This window comes from Lepidochelys kempii, chromosome 18, assembly GCF_965140285.1.
Source record: "Lepidochelys kempii isolate rLepKem1 chromosome 18, rLepKem1.hap1, whole genome shotgun sequence".
Lineage (NCBI taxonomy): Eukaryota > Metazoa > Chordata > Testudines > Cheloniidae > Lepidochelys > Lepidochelys kempii.
Window position 1 is genome coordinate 2,312,838 of NC_136397.1, and position 22,049 is coordinate 2,334,886.

At 54.4% G+C, this 22,049-nt stretch overlaps 1 protein-coding gene across 9 annotated transcripts in view; it reads right to left on the bottom strand.

Moving 5' to 3' along the window:
• RAP1GAP (RAP1 GTPase activating protein) overlaps window positions 1-22,049 on the bottom strand; it is a 188,032-nt gene that overhangs the window by 98,316 nt on the left and 67,667 nt on the right. The gene's annotated exons all lie outside the window — the stretch shown is intronic.

The window sequence follows — 22,049 nt, forward strand, 5'->3', positions numbered from 1 at the left end:
TGGAGGATCATGAAAAACAACGTCAACATGAGGAGAAACAACGTCAACATGAGCAGAAGGAGAAGGAGAAACAACGTCAACATGAACGTCAGGAGAAGGAGAAACAAAGACAGCATGAACTGGAGCTGGCCAGGCTGAGGAGCAGTGGGGCACTGGCTGCGGTGAGTGCAGGGCGACCCAAGACTGCAAGGAGCTTTGATAAGTGCTTCCTGGCCCAGCGAAGGAGGGGGAGGACATAGATAGCTTCCTGACGGCCTTTGAGAATGCCTGTGAGCTGCACAGGGTTGACCCTGCCGACAGACTCCAGTTCCTCACCCCCTTACTGGACCCCAAAGCCGTGGAGGTGTACAGCCGAATGACAGGGCCGGAGGCAGGGGACTATGAACTGTTCAAACAGGCCCTGCTCCGTGAGTTTGGGCTGACCCCCGAGATGTACCGGAGAAGGTTCCGGAGTCAGCGTAAAACGCCTGAGGTCACCTACCTACAACTGGTCAACCGGATGCAGGGGTATGCCCGCAAGTGGACAGCTGGGGCCCGAGCTAAAGAGGACCTGCTTGACCTAATCGTACTGGAGCAACTGTATGATCAGTGCCCTTCCGACCTGAGGCTGTGGCTGGTGGACAAAAAGCTCGAGAACCCCCAGCACGCAGGGCAGCTGGCCGACGAGTTTGTGAACAGTCGGTCAGGGGGTAGCCGGGAGGAGTCCCAAAAGAACAGGCCCCCCCCAATGCAGAGAGAGAGTCACCAGGGGGCCTCCCAGCGGGGAAATAGGGAGAACCCCCTCCCAAGGGGAACGCCTGGCGTCGGGCCCCTCCGACCCACTCGAGGGGACCAACGTGACCTGAGCTGCTATCACTGTGGCCAGAGAGGCCACGTATGGACCCAGTGCCCCGGGCTCAGGGACAAACTGAGCCGACCCAACCTACCCAGGGTTAACTGGGTAGGGACCCAGCTGGACGAGGGGCAGACGACCCAGGCAAGGGGGGCTGCCAGTTTACCACCTGCTCAGGAGGGAAGAGTACCCCAGGCCAGCTCCGCCAGAGGGCTGGAGGCTCTGGACTCAGGGTGCTCGGTTTACAGGGTGGGCGCGGGGCTGTCCCTCCGGAGAGAGTGCCTTGTTCCCCTGGAGGTGGATGGGAGGAAGGTCAATGGACACTGGGATACGGGCGCGGAGGTGACGCTGGCCCGACTCGAGGTGGTGGCCCCAGATCGGGTGGTGCCCAACACCTACCTGACCCTGACAGGGGTGGGCAGGACCCCATTTAAGGTGCCCGTGGCAAGGGTACACCTGAAATGGGGGGCCAAGGAGGGCCCCAAGGATGTGGGGGTACACCACCATTTGCCCACTGAGGTTTTGATGGGGGGAGACCTAAAGGACTAGCCAAGGAAGCCCCAGGCCGCCCTTGTTGTGACGCGTAGCCAGAGCCGGCGAGGGGCACTGCACCCCGATCTCGGGGAGGGTATCACACCGGAGGCGCAGGACCCTTCCCTGGTGGGGAGGGAGGGCCGAGGGGCACGGCTCAGAGAGGCGGAGGCCTCAGACCTGGCCACTGAGGGGGAACCGGGCCCCATCCCTTCCCCAGCCGCTGAGTTCCAGGCCGAGTTGAGGAAAGATCCCTCCTTGCGGAAGCTCAGGGACCTGGCCGACCTCAGTGTGGGACGGACCATGATGAGAGGCTGCCAGGAGAGGTTCCTGTGGGAGAAGGGGTTCCTGTACCGAGAATGGGCTCCCACAAGGGAAGTGGAGTCCTGTGGGATCAGGAGGCAGCTGGTGGTCCCCCAGAAGTATCGCCGCAAGCTCCTGTACCTGGCCCATGACATCCCCCTCGCGGGGCACCAGGGAATCCGGCGCACCCGGCAGAGGTTGCTACAGAACTTTTACTGGCCCGGGGTCTTTACCACGGTCCGGCAGTATTGCCGATCCTGTGACCCCTGTCAGAGGGTGGGGAAGGCCCGGGACAAGGGGAAAGCGGCTTTGAGACCTTTGCCCATCATAGAGGAGCCTTTCCAGAAGGTGGCCATGGACATCGTGGGGCCTCTCAGCAAGACGACCCAGTCGGGGAAGAAATACATTCTGGTGGGGGTAGATTTTGCCACCCGCTACCCCGAGGCAGTGCCCTTCGCTTCCATTGAAGCAGACACCGTGGCCGATGCGCTCCTGACCATTTTCAGCCGAGTGGGGCTCCCCAAGGAAGTCTTGACAGACCAAGGCTCCAACTTCATGCCGGCCCTGCTCCGGTGCTTGTGGGAGAAATGTGGGGTCCAGCACGACTGGGCCTCAGCTTATCACCCCCAGTCCAATGGGCTGGTGGAGTGGTTTAACGGGACGCTAAAGATGATGCTGAAAACCTTTATGAACCAGAACCCGCAGGATTGGGACAAGTACTTACCTCACCTGCTGTTCGCATACAGGGAGGTGCCCCAGGAGTCTACCGGATTTTCGCCTTTCGAACTGTTATATGGAAGGAGGGTGAGGGGCTCCCTGGACCTGATGAGCGATGAATGGGAGGGGAAGGCCACTCCCAACGGAGTGTCAGTGGTGGAGTATGTCCTGATCTTCCGAGAGAGACTTGCTGAACTCATGGGCCTGGCCAGGGAGAATCTGGCCAGAGCCCAGAAGAAGCAGATGGTCTGGTATGACCGCACGGCGTGGGCCCGTGCCTACGCCACCGGGGATCAGGTGATGGTTCTCATCCCAGTGAGAAAGAACAAACTACAGGCCACCTGGGAGGGCCCTTTCAAGGTTGTCAAGCAGCTCAATGAGGTAAACTATGTGGTGGAGCTGTCGAACTGGGCGCACCACCGCCGGGTGTACCATGTGAATATGATGATATTATAATATGCCATATTATGACAGAGGAAATGTGGTCCTGGCTGTGTGTGGACACTGGGCGGAGCAGGGAGATGACCCTCTAGTAGATCTATTCCCTGAGACAGGAGCTGGCTCCTCCCAGGAAACAATTCCCCTCTCTGATCGGCTAACCCCTGCCCAGCAAGCTGAAATCACAGGGGTGCTGCATCTGTACCAACAGCTGTTTTCCAACCAGCCTGGACTTACTAATCTGACTGTCCACCGGGTGCAGACAGGAATGCACCTGCCTATAAGGTGCTCCCCCTTCCGAGTCACAGGGAAAACTGCTAAGGACCTGGACAGAGAGGTCAATGACATGGTGGCTTTGGGGGTGATCCAGCAGTCCAGCCCTTGGGCCTCGCCGGTGGTGCTGGTCCCAAAAAAGGACGGGTTGATCCAGTTCTGTGTGGACTATCAGAAGCTCAGTGCCATCACTGTATCTGATGCCTACCCCATACTCAGGCCTGATGAGCTCCTAGAGAAGCTGGGAGGAGCTCGTTACCTGACCACCGTGGACCTTACAAAGGGCTACTGGCAAGTGCCGCTGGATGCAGATGCCCGGCTGAAATCGGCCTTTATCACCCCTCTGGGGCTCTATGAGTTCCTGACCCTGCCTTTCGGCCTCAAGGGAGCACCGGCCACCTTCCAGCGCCTGGTGGACCAGCTCCTGAGGGGGATGGAGAGTTTTGCCGTGGCGTATATATCTTTAGCCAGACCTGGGAGGACCACGTGTCCCAGGTTAGACAAGTGCTGGACCGACTGCAGGGGGCTGGGCTGACTGTAAAAGCGGAGAAGTGCAAGGTGGGGATGGCTGAAGTATCTTACCTGGGCCATCGGGTGGGGAGCGGCCACCTAAAGCCAGAACCAGCTAAGGTGGAGGTGATCAGAGACTGGCCTGCTCCCCACACCAAAAAGCAGGTCCAAGCCTTTATTGGGTTGGCAGGATACTACCGAAGATTTGTGCCCCACTTTAGCACCATAGCCACCCCTATCACTGAGCTATGCAAGAAGGGGAAGCCAGACAAGGTGGTCTGGACCGAGCAATGCCAGAGGCTTTCCGGGAGCTGAAGGAGGCTCTGGTCAGTGGCCCAGTTCTGGCAAACCCAGACTTTGACAAGCCCTTTGTGGTGTTCACTGATGCCTCAGACACGGGACTGGGGGTGGTGTTAATGCAGGAGGATGAAAAGGGGGAGAGACACCCCATCGTATATCTGAGCAAGAAGTTGCTACCCCGGGAGCAACACTACGCGGCCATCGAGAAGGAGTGCCTGGCCATGGTGTGGGCCCTCAAGAAACTAGAGCCCCATCTCTTCGGGCGACACTTCACCGTCTACACCGACCACTCTCCCCTGACCTGGCTGCACCAGATGAAAGGAGCCAACGCCAAGCTCCTGAGATGGAGCCTGCTCCTGAAGGATTATGACATGGACGTGGTCCATGTGAAGGGAAGTGCCAACCTGATACCGGATGCGCTGTACCGGAGAGGTGGCCCCGAACTTCCCCAGGTCACTGGTCAGAGTGACCCCGCTCAGTTCAGTCTCGAAGGGGGGAGAGATGTGACGATGTGACTCAGCAGGGAGGGGAGAGTGTTGATCTGGGAATGTGCCCTGGGGATGGGAGACCTGAGAGCCTGTCACCTGAGCCAGGAGGGGGAGGGGGAGGTAACACTTCTGCCCAGGAATGTGAACAGAGGCTGCTTGAGAGAGCCTGCTGGGGGGGTTTAGTTTCAGTTTGGGGCTGGGGGGAGGAACGCAGGGAACCCCAGGGCTGGGGTCTAAGCTCCCTGCTCCCCCAGAAGGACTTAGAATCATAGAATCATAGAATATCAGGGTTGGAAGGGACCTCAGGAGGTCATCTAGTCCAACCCCCTGCTCAAAGCAGGACCAATCCCCAAATTTTTGCCCCAATCCCTAAATGGCCCCCTCAAGGATTGAACTCACAACCCTGGGTTTAGCAGGCCAAGGCTCAAACCACTGAGCTATCCCCCCCCCCCCCCCCAAAACTTGACTTGACTTGACTGAGGTGTCCTGGTTGTACCCACAACCGCTATTTTGGACTGTGTTCCTGTTGTCCAATAAACCTTCTGTTTTACTGGCTGGCTGAGAGTCTCAGTGAATCCCAGGAAGAGGGGTGCAGGGCCTGGACTCCCCCACACTCCGTGACTGTCTCACGTTCCTGCTTTTGGGCCCTCCTTAGGCAGTGGGTTTGCTTTACATTCCCCGACCCTTAGATCCAGTGAATCCTTTGGGATGGGGAGGGAATCCAGCTCTGTTGCAGGTGGCCTGCGGGATGGCTGTAGGTCACTGCAGTCCCCGCATTGCTCCTGAGCAAGGGGGCAGCACCAGGGCCTTGCAGCGAAAGGGGGCAGGGATTTCCCCTGGTGCTGCAGGCTACTCAGAGCTGTTGCATACGGGCTCTCGGAGCTCTCAGGGCCCCACTTGGCAACGGGGGAGACAGAGCGCAGAGCTGGGAAGTGGCTTGTCCCTGGTCTTGCAGCACGTCAAAAACATGCCTTGGTCTTCTGGCTTCCAGGCCTGGGCCTTAGACACTGCTCCTGCTGCCTTCCAACCTTGCCCCTGGTAACGTCTCTTGGGGCGGGGAGCCAGTGTCACAAACTAGCATAAGAGGATTTAAGGGGCCACATGGGGTGTGAAAAGCTTCAGTGCTGCAGTCCCAGGTCTCCGAGATGGGAAAGGCCCTGTTGAGGCCCGGGGGAGTCACAGCAAGACTCTTCCCCACAGGAGTGGTCAGGCCAGTCATTTTCTCTCCCCCGCGCCGCCGTGGCTCTCTTCTCCACAGGCTGCAGCAGCTCTCCGGTCAGCCTACTCACTGCCCCGCGTTCCTGCTCTCCTGCCTGTGCATTTCCATCCCCGGGATCTCAACGGGGGCATTCATGGGTTAAGGCTACGATTTTGTCACTCGAGGGCAAGACTGGAACCCTGCCGGGGCCCGCTGGCTGCCAGCTCCAGTCCTGGCCCTGGGGGCTGAAGCCGAGAATGTCACAGAGGTCTCTGGAAGTCACGGGTTCCGTGACCTCTGTGACATAAACGTAGCTTTAATTAGTATTGATGGACGCATCTCTAGGGCCACAGCTTGGCAGGACACTTCCCAGTGCCCTCCCTGAGGACCGAGAGCCCAACTCTGCCCCCAGCACCCCCATGCAGCCCTTCCTCCTCTCTCGCTTACCCCCGGTGTAAATTAGGAGTAGCTGCACTGGCTCCATGCTAAGGTAGGGCGAGAAGACTCAGGCCCAGCTAGAACACGATGGGGAGGGGGACGGAAGCCTCGGAAGGAAAGCAGGGCCCCATCCTGCATCCCCAAGTCACAGTTCTGTGCAAGAGTCAGTTATGGAAACAGGCCTTACTACTCCCTGCCCTGTGCCTTGGCCACACCAGCCTGGGAAGGCTGCCCAGGGCACTGCACGGCTCTCTGGAGAGACAAAGCCAACTCTGGCGTTTCCAGCCCTGACGGGAGTTTGGTGACGGGTGTCGCTGACTTGACTAGCAGAGCTCTCTGACAACCTAGCAAACTTTCAGCCAGGGGACTTCTGAAACCCCAACTGCAGGATGCAATAGACGCAACAGACCTGATCTTTACGGGTTCCTGCTGCTGCCCGCACTGCAATGCCCAGCGCAAAGCTGAGCTGCACGGAGCTTGGCCGGCCGTGGGGGGACTGCGCATCGCAGCACGGTGTGGCTGTCTCACTCCAGGGCCATGGTGGGGCTAACAGGATGCCATGGTGCCCCCACCCCCCCAGCCTAAGGGTGCCTTACAGGCAGGGCCAGTGCAAGGATAGTTTGCGCCGTACGCGAAACTTCCACCTTGCAGCCCCCCTCCGGCCCGGGGAGCCCTGCGGCAGCTCCCCGCCTCTGCCCTGCGGCACCCCTCCGCCCCCCCTCCACCTGGGGAGCCCCCCCCCGCGGCAGCTCCCCACCCCAGCTCACCTCCGCTCCGCCTTCTCCCCGGAGCAGGCCGGCGCCACTCCACTTCTCCCACCTCCCAGGCTTGCAGCACCAATCAGCTGATTGGCGCCGCAAGCCTGGGAGGGGAGGAGAATTAGAGCAGGGGCGGCATCTCAGGGGAGAAGGAGGAGCGGAGGTGAGCTGGGGTGGGGAGCAGTTCCCCTGTGTGACCCCCCACCCCCCCTTACTTGCTGCGGGCAGCCCTCCCTGCACCCCCATGCCCCAGCTCACCTCCACTCCACTGCCTCCCCTGAGCGCGCTTTTTGGCGCTCCCAACCACTTGGCGCCCTAGTGGTTGCACCGGCCTTGCTTACAGGACTAAGTCCTGTACCTGCCATACTTTGAACTCCTTGGAGCCCCAGGTTCAAGCCTTGCTAGGGTCAGCTCAGCTACCCCTCCCTTTGAGGTGACAAAATTGAGTCTCTTGAAAGTTTATCCCAGGGTGGTTTTCTAGGTAAAGCATCTGCTCTGAGGGCATGAGTTGTAACCACCACAACCCCACTCTCTGCTACTTCAACAAAGGGAGATTGATATGAAAAGAAATTATTATTGGAGAGAGTTCCATTACATGGTGCCCAAAGCCATATTTTCCCCTAGCTCTGCTGTTGTGCAGGCTGCAGCAGGCTGTTGTCTGCCACCCTCCACCCTAGAGGTAGCTGAATTTCAGGGGTGCTGCATACATCCAGACCAGACCCAAACACCGGGGTCCTTGCTCTAGCAGATTCTCCTTGACTTCATTCACAGAACTGAGTGAAAACAAAATGAGAGCCCAGATTCTCCACTCACTCACACCAGTGCAAATTGCAGCCCCTGGAGCCGCCCCCACATAGAACTGGGGTGAGCCAGTGGTGAGTCAGGCCAAGGACTCCATGACTGTGGTTTGTGAAGTGCTTGGGCAGGAAAAGTACAAAACCTGCTTTCAGCCCATGCTTTGGGGTGAGCGTCGTCCCCTCCTAGGCTGCCCGGGAGCTATTGCGGAAGGCGGGCTGACCGCTAGCTTCACTTGGCACATTCTGAGGACCCTGCATAGGAGAGACACCAGATCAAACCCAGTCCCCGTCCATCCCCCGCACAATGGAGCCCAGCTACGCTCTTCTCTTTGCACTCTGCACCCCCAGGCTGGGACCTCACTGCAGGGGGACACACACTGTGTCTGGCTTCTCTCCACCAGACTCCTGGGATGTAACCCTGGCTCCCCGGACATCGACAGGCACAGCCCAATCTCCAGATACCCAACAGCACCAGCCTGACTGTGAGGTGGCACCTTGTCAGCTTAGAAGCGACACTACTTTGGGGTAAGCAGAGCAGCAGGAAAGCATCGACACTGCTGGACGCTGAATAGATTTGGGAGACAGACATCCACTGAAATTCAGGATGGCAGAACAGGATTAAATCCATAGAGCCCTGGACTGCCCAAGGGGATGGGCTATTACAGGAACTGGCCATTAGGTGACACTTTTGCTCCAAGCAGAGCTCTTCAATTAACCACATTTCTAGTTTGAGAGAGGAAAGCGAAATCCTGATAAATATCAGAGCAGAGATGAGCCCATTCCCCAGCTCCAAACACCCGACCAGTGCACACTAGACTCAGCTGAAATAACAGAGGGGATTCTGGGTAGGCCCCTGCTCCAATAGTAAAAATAATGCTTAGTGCTTGTGCTCTGCCAAGTACTGTGCTGAATGCACAGTCAGCGCACCCCCACTCCTCCGAGCAGCTGCGGGGATCCAACAAGATCGCAGCTGCAGTCATGCAAGCCCACCTTTGAGACCATTCTGTGCGGGGTCTGGTGCCAGCCTGAGACTCCGGACACCTGGATTCTAATCCTGGCTCTGCCACTGGACTGCTGGCTGACCGCTATCCCTTTGTCTGCCCTGTCCATTTAGATGGTGAGGTCTTTGGCTCAGGGCCTGTCTCTCACCCTGGCTGCAGAGCCCAGCACAATCGGGTCTCTGGCTGCTACTGGATTACAAGTACTGATAGTAACTTTTGCCTTTTTGCACCCTGTGATTCTGTGCCCCTCGAATGTCACACTCCATGAGGTGGCGTTCCCTTTAGCACTGAGAGCAAGAACGTGTTCTCAGGACTAAGCCGCCTGCCCTTGAGAGCGGCCTGGTTCAGAGCCACGTTTGTGAGATTCAGTGCATAACACGAGAACAAGAACAGGGCCGTGCTCCTGATGGAATGGGAAAGACCCTGAATTTCCAGCACTCCTGCCTGTCGTCATGGCCTTTTCACAACTATTGCAAAACACACCTTGATCACTTGTGTAAGCAGAGTCAGGATGAGCTCCAGCCTGACATCTGGTGGTGAGGTGTGGCAAGTTGTGGAAAAGAACTTCAGGGGCTCATCTCATTTGCACAGGCACACCCACCCCGGCCCCTGCACTTCTAGGTCTAGCACTGAAGGGTCCAAGGTGCCCAGGACATCCTCTACCTGTGTGTCTCCACTGTCCAATAGCCTGCGTGTGTCATCACACGGGGGTCCCATCAGCGGCACAGGGGTGTCAGAAATGGGCCTAAATAATTCCGCCATGGGGTTTAGGACGGAAGAGGGGGAACTCTCGTTTGGTTCAGCTGATCAAGACTGAAATCTTGTCTCCATTCCAGGATATACCAGGGTTGTGTCTTCCTCCTCAGACTCGCTCTCGGATGTGCTGCATGGGGTAGGTTAGCTGCAGGGGGCCAGCTGTCCATGTTGGATGGTGGCTTTGGTATAGCACCTTTATCCTGCCCGGTTACCCTGTTATAGCCCATCTCATAAGGGGTACTTACTAATTCCCCCACAGGGAGCAAAAGGTTTCTATGCACTGTCTTTATTTGCCCTGGACCCTCTTCAGGTTTGATCTTGTAGACCGGCAGGTCTCCCAGCTTTTCCATCACCAGGTAAGGTATTGCCTTCCATCTGTCAGCTACCTTGTGTTTGCCAGCAATACTCAAATTTCGCAGCAGGACTCTGTACCCCGGCTGGAAATCCTGTGAACGCACTCTAGCATCATATCGATGTTTGTTGCGGTCTGCGTTCTTCCAAGCCACAGCGGCAGCTAAGTGATAAGCATCCCGCAGTTTTTCTCTTAGTCGGGATACATATTCCTGATGAGTTTCATAGCTATCTCCATCCTCTGATACACCAAAGCACAAGTCTATGGGTAATCTTGGTTCTCGCCCAAACATCAAGAGATATGGGGTGACTCCCATAGCATCGTTCTTTGTGGCATTGTAGGCATGCACCAGAAATGCGACATGCTGGCTCCAGGTTGCCTTCTGCTCTGGTCACAAAGTTCCCAACATATCTAATAGGGTTCGGTTGAACCTCTCTGGCTGAGGATCACTTTGGGGGTGATAAGGCATTGTCCTAGACTTTTTAATTCCTGCTATCTTCAGCACCTCCTTCAGAAGGTGAGTTCAAAATCCCGCCCCTGATCAGAGTGTATCCAAGCTGGGAATCCATAGACTGAGAAATATTTGTCCCACAATACTTGAGCGACGGTGGTGGCCCTCTGATCACGCGTGGGATATGCCTGTGCATATCATGTAAAATGGTCAGTCACTACTAGAATGTTCCCAACATTCCTCTTGTCCACCTCTACAGACAAGAAATCAACACATACCAGTTCCAAAGGTTTGTTGCTGGTGATGTTCTTGAGATATGCAGCCCTCGTGGGCAGAGTTTTCCTTTGAACACATCGAGCGCAAGTCTCACATTTCCTGCGAACATCTTCAGCCATTCGGGGCCAATAGAACCTACTACGAATAAGTTCCAGGGTCCTCTCCATCCCTAAATGCCCAAAGTCATCATGCAGGGCCCTCATGGCCAGGGCTCTGTATTCTTTTGGCAGTACTAGTTGTGCTCGTTGTTTTTGTAAAGGGTCAGTGGTCATTCAGTGTAGCACTCCCTGAATCAGTTTTAGTTTGGTCCATTCTCTCAATAGTAGTTTACCCTCCGGGTTAGGTGGGACAACCGCAACTGGGCTTCACCCCTCCCTTTTGGCAAGTAGTGTATCACGAATGTCAATATCTTGCAGCTGGGCTTCTTGCCAGTCAGCCGCACTGAGCATGGGCAAGGGAGATTGGTCTAATGCAGTTCACTGAAGCAGAAGGCATGCATTCACGGGGCAGGCCCAAAGCTTCTGCAACACATCCCTGAAGGCTCTCACGGGCCTCTGGCTCTCGGCGACTCACACTGCAAATAGCTCTCACTCCATCCGTGGGTATCACAGCAACTTCTGGTGCCTGTGGATGCCTGGACAATGCATCTGCATCTACATTGCTTCTCCCTGATCGGTATTGAATGCTGAACTCATAGCTAGCCAAGGCGGCCACCCATCTCTGTCCTGTAGCATCCAGCTTAGCACTTGTTAACACATAAGTCAGTGGATTGTTGTCTGTCCACACCTGGAACTGAGCACCATACAAGTAGTCTCGAAATTTCTCAATGATAGCCCATTTCAAGGCCAAGAATTCTAGCTTGTGGGTGAGATAGCGAATTTCACTATCAGACAATCCTTGGCTGGCAAAGGCTACAGGTTTATGTTTGCCTTCCATTTCCTGGTACAGGACTGCTCCCAGACCCTCCAAACTGGCATCAGTATGCAGGATAAATGGTTTGCTTGGGTCAGCAAAAATTAGGACTGGAGCATGAGTTAGGCAAGTAATGATTTCTTGAAAAGCCCTTTCACATCTCTCATCCCACTGTGGCCCAAATGGTTCAAAGGGGCCATAGTGTCTCTGCACAGGAGGTTTTGGGGACCTCCCCTTATTCTTGGTGTTAGATTTGTTCTTGCTGGACTGGTGTCCCCTGGTAAGATCATTCAGAGGCTTTACAATCGTAGCATAGTTTTTCACAAATCTGCGGTAGTAGCCACTAAATCCAAGAAAGGTCTTAAGTTCTCTGTAGTTACTTGGACGTGGCCATGTAGTGATTGCTTCTATTTTATTGGGATCAGTACTCACACCCTCTTGGGACACGATGTGACCCACATACTTCACTGAGGTTCTGCAGAACTGGCATTTGTCAATTGAAAGCTTCAGACCATGATCCTCCAACCTATCAAGCACTTTAAGAAGTCTTTCTTCATGCTCCTCTAAGGTTCTTCCAAACACAATCAGGTCATCCAAATAAACTAACACTTGCAGTAAATTCATGTCCCCCCACAAATTTCTCCATGAGATGCTGAAAAGTGGCAGGTGCTACAGAAATCCCTTGGGGCATGTGTTGGAACTGATAAAACCCTAATGGGCAGATGAAGGCTGTCTTCTCCTTATCTTCTTCTCCCATAGGGATCTGGTAGTATCCACTTCGAAGATCCAACACAGAGAACCACTGGCTTCCCAGCAAACAGTCTAAGGCATCTTGGACTCGAGGCATAGTGTACTGTCGACCACAGTACGGCTGTTTAGGGTGCGGTAGTCAATACACATCCGGATTTTCCCATTCTTTTTACGGACTACCAAAATGGGTGAGGCGTATGGGCTGCGGGACTCTGTAATGATGCCATTTGCAGCCAGCTCCTGAAGATGATGTCGCACATCTTCCATCTCAGAGAGAGCAATCTTCCTAGATCTCTCCCTGAAAGGTCGAGAGTCATGTAGTCTGATATTGTGCTCTACTCCTTTTGCACATCCCACATCCCACTCATGCAGTGAGAACACCTTGGATCTTTCACAAAGTTCCTTTCTCAGGCGATCTTTCCACTCCTCGGACTCTGGTGAATCTCCAAAATCAAACTTTGCTGGGTCTATTGTCGGAACTTGAGTTTCACACTGGGGTTTTACAATCGACTCAGGCTCAAAGAGGTCTGCTATCTTGTGTCCTTGCTTCACAACAACATCACGACTCGTTTAATTAGCAATCAGTATAGTCACCTCTTCCTGGGCTTCAGCAGGTAGGGTTATGACTCCACTGGGGACCAGCACTCCTTCAGGGAGCCCTCCCTCGGTCAGCTGCTCTACCACTGCTAATGTTCTCTTACTGCCTTTCAGGCAGGTACTCATGACAATCACCTCCTTTTCTGTCATTGCAGGCACCACTAAGGGGACCAGGCCTGCATACCTCAATGCTCCCACCGGCAAATCAGGCATCACTCTTTTTGTGTCCTCAATTTTTCTGTAGGCTGCAGCACAATGTGTGTGTATCACCAAGGTATTCAGGTATTGGTCCCCTGCTTGCTGTCTGCAGTAATCTGCAAGTACCTTAAAGAGGCTGGAGTTGGTCCCTATTAGCACAGACACATCAGAGACACCTTTAGGGTCAAGGCATATTAAAGCTGCAGTGTCCACCTCCTGTCTTACCCCAGCGATCTCTTCTGGGAATTCCAGGTGTACAATGACATACCCCCGATACGGGTATTCATCCATGCTGAGGCCACACAGGCCAAGCCCTGTCAAGGGCTGTATAGGCAGATGCCTAAGCATCTGCTGGTAGAAAGACTGGAATATGATAGTCACTTGGGATCCCGTGTCAAGCACTGCTCTACATTCTGTCCCTTCAACCTTTACAGTGACCTCCGCTCGAGGTCCTATCAATCCTGGTGGGATTCAGGGGGCATGGTTCTTTGCAGGGGAGCCTCCAAACCCTGCAGGCCTAGGTGGCTCCCTTCCCAGGCCCTGTTCCCAGGTGGGAACTTTCCCCAGGTGGTCCTCAGCTTTTGATATACAAGCGGGGGATTCTCTGCATTCTGACCCCTGGCAGCAATGTGCCCACCCTGGCCACACCGGTAGCAGAAGAAGGATTGCCCTTTCCCGTGTTGCCGGGGTGGGGCAGAGGTTCTAAATGTAATCTTCTGGACCGTGGTAACGGGGGGTTCCTTGTACCCTGAAGTCTTTGCTGAATCGATGGTATTCTCTAGTTCAGCCACTTTCTGTGTCAGGACCTGCACTCGTTGGGTAAGTTCCTCTTGAGGATTCACCATCAGCGCCTTGGGCATTCGTATGGATGTTGTGGCAGTTGCCTGGTGTGGCTGAACCTCCCAAACCTCACCAGCTGCCTGCCTCTCTTCCTCCTCTCGGACCTCTTTTATCAGCCGAGAGTAACCCGGTGGATTGTCTTGGCGCTCCCTTAATCGAAGGTGGAGAAGGATTGGGTTCTGATATTGAATTCCCCTCACGATCTGAGCCAATCTAGTCCAGTCCATTTGCTCAACCGCTACTGCTCCCCTCATGATGGCTCTCCGTAATAATTTCTCCAACCTCTGTATGTAGGCAGAAACTTTCTCTCCCTTGTGTTGCCTGGCATTGAGGAACTTGCAATAAACATCTTCTGCGCCCTCGGTTCTCCCAAAGGCATGATCAAGGGCCTCTAGTCAGTCCTTTACCTTGACCCCAGGGTTACTGAGCTTCAGGGTGTGAATCACATCTAGGGCTGGCCCCCTGAGTCACTCTACTAGTCGCCTTCTCTTTTCAGCATCAGGTACTGCCCACTCCTGCAGCATTTCAGTGGTGTGTTCCAGCCAGGGTTCAAATACTTCCTCCCCAGGTATTGGGGTGGGACCCCCGTGTGATGACACACACAGGTTATTGGACAGTGGAGACACACAGGTAGAGGATGTCCTAGGCACCTTGGACCCTCCAGTGCTAGAACTAGAAGTGCAGGGGCCTACACCAGTAGACGAAGGACCCTCGAATGAAACCTCTCCGCCTGTCACTCAAGAGGATGCTCCCCCTACCACGACAACAGAGATTCTCAATAGATGAGACAGGGTAATAAGACCAGTAAAACGGTTAACTTATGATGCACCTGGGGTGACTAGTGAGGAGCCAATACATTTAGCACACAGGCTTGTGGAAGCTAAAGTGGGCTTCCTGAGGCCCTTTGGAGGAAACCAATGAGTTGGTATAAAGGGAGTGTGATTTGTCGGGATGACAAATTCTCAGCTGTGGGGAGGATGTAAGCAGTGTCAGGATGAGCTCCACCCTGACATCTGGTGGTGAGGTGTGGCAAGTTGTGGAAAAGAACTTCAGGGGCTGATCTCATTTGCATAGGCTCACCCACCCCTCCTAGAATGAGGCCAGAGCTGCCCAAATGGTGACTTTGGCTGCTGTGGGATCCCCAGTGTCTCTGTTGTTGGGGCAGGAAGAATAAAATTGTTATTACCATGATTATGGGAATCAAGGACAGTGGAACTGTACTTGGCCTTTTGTATGATGGAGGGACTCACCATCAACTAAGTAGCACTTGCTAGGCAAGGTACAAGGGTTCCAAAACTCTGTGAATTGGGAGAGGTCTGGGACAGGCTGGGCACTTGGGATCTCTGTAATGAGTGTGTGCTGCGGATCTGCGGGATTAGTAGATGCTACGCATGGCTCATGCGGTGCCTCATGGTCTCGGACACCATCTGATGGTCCAGGGACATCTACATCGAGCACATCACCGGCTATCAACAGCACCAGGAGGAGTGAGCCGGTATGACATTGTGCACCCACTGTGGGAAAGGGACTGAGAGGCTTTCCCCATTCCAATCCCACTGGGGTTGGAAGCTGACTGCAGTTACTCCCTAGAACGCTCACCAGCAACAGAGTGTGTGAACATCTCATATAGCTTAGTGCAGCAACAGCATAGAGCCTTGCACACAGCCCTGCCCGGCTCTGGTCCCTGCCCACTGCAAGCAGCCCAGCCTGGCCCTTCCTACTCTACACAGCCCTGCCTGGCCTTGGCCCTGGCCACTGCACGCAGCCTTACCCGGCCCTGGACCCTGCCCACTGTACACAGCCCTGCCTCTCCCTGGGTCCTGCCCACTGTATACAGCCCTGCCCAGCCCTGGCTCTGGGCCCTGCCCACTGCACGTAGCCCTAAATAGCCCTGTGCTGTGCCCACTGTACACAGCTCTGCCCAGCACTGGGCCCTGACCACTGCATGCACCCCTGCCGAGCCCTGGCCCCTGGTCCTGCCTTACAGATGGGCCTGTCCAGCCTTACTGTGATGAAGTGGGACTCTTCTTAATGTTTCCTCTGAATAGTGTGGGGGTGCCTCAGTTTCCCCTAGGCAGTTCTTAAGTATCTAGGTGGTGGGGTAAGGGTGTATGATCATTGCAGAGCCCTAGAGGGCCGGTGTGTGCAGGAGTCTGGACACAGAGAATGGCCGACACCCTGTTTCCTGGCAACTGATGGCCTGGGCCCTTCCCCCCTGCCAGGTGAGAGCTAAAGGGTTGGAGAACAAAGGAATCAGGTGACCACCTGGCCCGGGAAAGGAACAAAGCCCAGAGGAGGAGGGGCTGGAGGGAGTTTCAGTTTGGGGCTGGCTGGGACATGGAGTGAAGGGCAGACGTGGTTGTCTGGCTCACTGCCCCCCAGAATGGACCCAGCTGAGGGGTCCCGTTCTCTGCACCTGCAAGCTCTGTTTTAGACCATGTTCCTGTCGTCTAATAAACCTTCTGTTTTACTGGCTGGCTGAGAGTCCCGTCTGACTGCGGAGTTGGGGGGCAGGACCCTCTGGCTTCCCCAGGAGCCCCGCCTGAGCGGACTCGCTGGGGGGAAGCGCACGGAGGGGCAGAGGAGGCTGAATGCTCCGAGGTCAGACCCAGGAAGGTGGAAGCTGTGTGTCCTGAAGACAGGCTGCTCACAGAAAGGCGACTACCCCAGAGTCCTGACTGGCTTCATGGGGAGCAGTTCCAGAGCATCGCCCAGGGACTCCGTGACACTTACACCCTGCCTGCCACAGACAGGCCTGCCTGGTCCTGGGCTCTGGCTGCTGCACCCAGCCCTGGGCCTTGCCTACCACAGATGGGCCTGCCCAGACCTGCCCACTGCATACAGCCCAGCCCTATCCATCCTCAGGCCTATGGCCAGCCTTGGCCTGGTTGGACTTTGGTGACAGACTTGTATGCCCAGAAGGGACCAACATGGGCATCTAATCTGACATGTTCAATATCTTCATAAATGATCTGGAGGATGGTGTGGATTGCACCCTCAGCAAGTTTGCAGACGACACTAAACTGGGAGGAGAGGTAGATACACTGGAGGGTAGGGATAGGATACAGAGAGACCCAGACAAATTCGAGGATTGGGCCAAAAGAAATCTGATGAGGTTCAACAAGGACAAGTGCAGAGTCCTGCACTTAGGACGGAAGAATCCCATGCACCGCTACAGACTAGGGACCAAATGGCTAGGCAGCAGTTCTGCAGAAAAGGACTTAGGGGTTACAGTGGACGAGAAGCTGGATATGAGTCAACAGTGTGCCCTTGTTGCCAAGAAGGCCAATGGCATTTTGGGATATATATGTAGGGGCATTGCCAGCAGATCGAGGGACGTGATTGTTCCCCTCTATTCAACATTGGTGAGGCCTCATGTGGAGTACTGTGTCCACTTTTGGGCCCCACACTACAAGAAGGATGTGGAAAAATTGGAAAGAGTCCAGTGGAGGGCAACAAAAATGATTAGGGGTTTGGAACACATGACGTATGAGGAGAGGCTGAGGGAACTGGGATTGTTTAGTCTGTGGAAGAGAAGAATGAGGGGGGATTTGATAGCTGCTTTCAACTGCCTGAAAGGGGGTTCCAAAGAGGATGGATCTAGACTGTTCTCAGTGGTAGCTGATGACAGAACGAGGAGTAATGGTCTCAAGTTGCAGTGGGGGAGGTTTAGGTTGGATATTAGGAAAAGCTTTTTCACTAGGAGGGTGATGAAACACTGGAATGTGTTACCTCGGGAGGTGGTGGAATCTCCTTCCTTAGATATTTTTAAGATCAGGCTTGACAAAGCCCTGGCTGGGATGATTTAGTTGGGGATTGGTCCTGCTTTGAGCAGGGGGTTGGAGTAGATGACCTCCTGAGGTCTCTTCCAACCCTGATATTCTATGATTCTATGATCGAGGGCCACAAAACCTCACCCAACCACTCCTGTAACAGACCCCCTAGCCTCTGGCTGAGTTACTGAAGTCCTCAAAGCATGATTAAAGACTTCAGATTACAGGGTGTCCACCATTTATTCTAGATTAAACCAGCAAGTGACCCATGCCCCACGCTGCAGAGGAAGCGAAAAAAACCCAGGGTCTCTGCCGATCTGACCCAGGGAAAATTCCTTCCCCACCTCGAATATGGCGACCAGTTAGACTCTGAGCATGTGGACAAGACACCTGGGAAAGAATTCTCCGCAGTAACTCTGGGCCCTCCCCATCTCGTATCCCATCTCCAGCTGTTGGGGATATTTGCTAGTAGCAGATCATCTACATGCCATTGTAGGCAGCCCCCTCATCCCATCCCCTCCATGAACATATCAAGCTCAATCTTGAGGCCAGTTAGGTTCCCCCCACTGCTCCCCGACATGCTCCCCATCACTCATGATCATGCACCCAGACCCTAACCTTAGCCTAGGCCTGTGTCATAACCGTAGGGGTAGCCTAAATTCCTCCTTATCTGTAAAGGGTTAAGAAGCTCAAGTAACCTGGTTGGCACCTGGCCAAAGGAACCAATGGGACAAAAGATACTTTCAAATCTGGTGGGGGGGAGAGGTTTTGTTTTGGGTTTTTTGTTTTCTGTGGCCATTCGCTCTTGGGACTAAGAGGGACCAGACATCATCCATGTTCTCCAAATCTTCCTGAACAAGTCTCTCTTATTTCAAACTTGTAAGTAACAGCCAGGCAAGGTGTATGAGTTTATAGTTTGTTAGTCTCTAAGGTGCCACAAGTCCTCCTTTTCTAGTTTATCTTTGTTTTCTCAACTTGTGAATTTTTCCTTTGCTAGAGGGAGGTTTATCCCTGTTTTGCTGTAACTTTGAAACTAAGACTAGAGGGGGCTCCTCTGTGCTCTTTGAATTTTCTGCTACTCTGTAAGGTTAATTACCAGCCTAAGTTTACAGAGGTGATTCTTTTACCTTTTTCTCTTTAAATAAAATCCTTCTTTTTAAGAACCTGACTGATTTTTCCATTGTTCCAAGACCCAGGGGTTTGAGTCTTTGATCATTTTGTAACCAATTGGTTAGGATATTATTCTCAAGCCTCCCCAGGAAAGGGGGTGTAAGAGCTTGGGGGAATATTTTGGGGGAATAGGACTCCAAGTGGTCCTTTCCCTGATTGTTTGTTAAATCACTTGGTAGTGGCAGCAATCCCAAGGCAAGAAGGGAATCTGTGCCTTGGGGAAGTTTTAACCTAAGTTGGTAAGAATAAGCTTAGGGGGTCTTTCATGTGGGTCCCCACATCTGTACCCCAGAGTTCAGAGTTGGGAAGGAACCCTGACAGCCTGTCTTCCCCTGCAGTCCAGCACCAACGCTGCCTGACTAGCTGAGGTGCTATAAATCCCCCATAATGGGGCAACCCCTTTCCACCCTCTGGCAGCACCCTGCCCACAGCCCCAGGGGAAAGCAGCTGAAATGCCCCTTCCCTCCAGGCCGTGCCTGTGCTGGGTGCAGGGCGGGTCATTTGGAACCCAGATTCAAATGGGATAAAGACTGTCTCCTCCAGTGTAGTCCTCATCCCCACTGCCCCAGCCCTGCTGCTGCATGAGCCCTGCTCTGCCCATCCACAGCTTCTCACGCTCGAGCACGGATCTTTCACCCCCTTAATGGGAGTGACAACCCCCACCCCACTGGATTCTCTCCCTGGAGGCTGGCTGCATTTCAGGTTCAAACCAGCCACGCTCACAAGGGTCCCCAGGGATATGGAGCCAATGAAGGACTCCCTCGTGGCCAGAAGATAAGTGTCTCCCCAGTGCTTTGAGAGAGCCTTCCCCATGGGCTGGATCTCCAGGTGTGGGGAGTGACGGCCTTTCGCTCATCTCCAGGGGATTTTAGTACAGATCCCCAGGCCCGCGTCCCAGTGGAGGGAGTCCACTGACTCTGGGCTTTTCATCTCAGCCTTTATTGACACTCCCCAGACGGGCGATAAGTCAAATGCACCGGGCGAGGATTATCCAGTCAGAGCTCCTCAGACAGTGGCGTGGGCTCTTCCCGGGCTGCACTCAGCAGGCCCTGGAGTGTGTGCCCGGCCGGCGTGGTAACCCAGTCAAAGGCTGGCATTTTGCAGGGCACTGCTCATCCTCGTGGCCCCATTAGACATTACTGCATCTACAGAGATAGCCCCCCTGATTATGTGTGCACTGGCTCTAGCCTTCTCTGGAGAGCAACCCCCCACCCCAGACTGGTTACATCAGTGGAACACAAGACATGATCAAGCTGTTTATGCTGGAAATCTAATTACACCAGCTAACGAACCCGGCAGCTGCAGTCTTAGTAACCAAGCCCACTCCCAGAGCAGCTGCAGGCACAGGTGCAAGATAAATCTCCTGCCCCCGGGGAGGGAGGGCTGGGACTAGAAGGCCCAGGCCTTCAGCACCCCAGAAACAGCCTTTTACCCTTTATGCTAATAGAGAGCACCTTCGGCTGGCAGCAGGTACCTGCCCAGCCGCTAGGGGGCACTGTTCTCGGCGGCACACCAGGCTTGCCAATGGCTGCACGGGCTGCTCCCCACACAGTGAGAACGGGGCCGCCAGGACCCCGCCCGCTGGGGGCAGGAGGGTGCATTGCGATCCTGTTCCAAAGCTTTATCTTTGGCCTGCCCCACACGTGGTGCTGGCAGAGCCGTTCTGCAGACGCGAAGCATCACCCATGGGCAGCGTGGGCACAAGCGTCCAGACGCCGTCCTCTCAGCCCCAACCAGGCGTCTGTCTCCAGGACTGGGTTGCTCCTCAGCTCTCCACTGAGCTTGCCCCAATTAGTGCCGATGGTGGCGAGGCTCAGACTTACAAGCTCATTTCACATGCAGCACTGAGCCACGGCCAGATATGAAGAACCGAAGGGCTAAACCCAACAGTGCTGCCTTAGGAACTCGTATCCGAGACGTGTTCTGACCATTAAACCACACTCCCTCCCAGAAGGAACACTGCTTTACAAACATGGCTTTTGTTCCAGTAGCAGGCAGCTTGCCTACAGCCAGACGAACGCAGCTGAGGATGGATCTATCCCAAGGATTCAGGGATAGATGAGGCATAATCTGTCTCAAGTGACTCCTCACCAGAGCCTGATCGGCCCTTTCTGACTGGGCTACATGCTTACACAGTTCATCCAGTCTCAACCATCCAAGTTCCAGGGATGTCCTTGAGACCTGCATCTTCTGCCAAGCCTGGCCCGTATCCCTGCTTCAACATGGCTCTTTAGGAATTTTTTGACCAAATGTGGTTCTTCCCCCCGCCCCCAGAAAATGCTGAATCATCCAAACCCAAACTTTTCATGGAAACGTGTGGGTTCCAATACAAATGGCATCAGGAAAGTTTCCCAGGCCGAGCTGGAATTTCTGGTCCAAACAAGAGAGGGCAGGACTATCAACGAGCTGATAGCCAGGCAGCAGGGCATTCTCCTGAGGGAGAGGAACCTGAGATTCAAGTTTCTGCTCTGAATCAGGCTGACCAAGGACTCGTACCTGGGCCCCCCAGCATCCCTCAGGCTGCCCTAAACAGCTGGCTAGTTGGGGCTTGTTCTCTCTTTTTTTTCAGGAAAAATTTAAAATTTTGAATGTTTTTCCAAAATGCCATTCTCCTGTCTGGTCTGTCCCTTTAGTCAGAGACACACTGGGCAAGAAACTGCTGTCCAGGGAGGTTTCTGGGGCTAAAGACACTTCTGAACGAAAGGTCTCCTTGAAAGCAAATCTGCAGCTGTCACCTGTGCTCCCTGGACTTCTCTGATTGAGCAGGGGTCTCTGGTGTGGAAGAGCTCAGCTGATCCCTGGGCTTAATCCACACCTGAAGTCACAGTCCTTGGGCTGGGACATCAGGATCTATGGCCTCTAGGTGCTTTGGATAATTAATTCAGTGTAAGAATGAAGTGAATGGAGTTTTTGGCAAATGTCCCCCGTAAGGATGGTAGGAAACCACCAGCAACATGTCTAATTGAGGAACCACAGCAGCAGGTGGGCTGGTATTTCACAGCCCCCACACCACTAATTAGCTGGTGTCTTCCTTTCTTGTTGCATTCCCATGACATAACCCCCTCATTAATCTCTGTCCTGCTCAGCTCCTCATTAAGAGGAGGAACGCACGCAGCATTCCAGAGAGCTGATGCGAACTGGGGATCACCTGTGGGCTCCCGGCCTTCCAGGGACTCACTCTGGGAGGTGAGTCAGCATGACAAACGGGGTGGGTGATTAATGCAAAGGTGAGCTGCCAGGGAAAACAAATTGGGTGCGTGCCCTAGTTCTGCTAGAGGAGGCCTGAAACTCCCCCCCGCCCCCCCCAGCTTATTTTTGCTGGAGATTTCCCGGGAGCACTAGAGCGTCGGCTGAGGGAGCCCTCGGTTGTGTGTGTCAAATCTTCTCGCT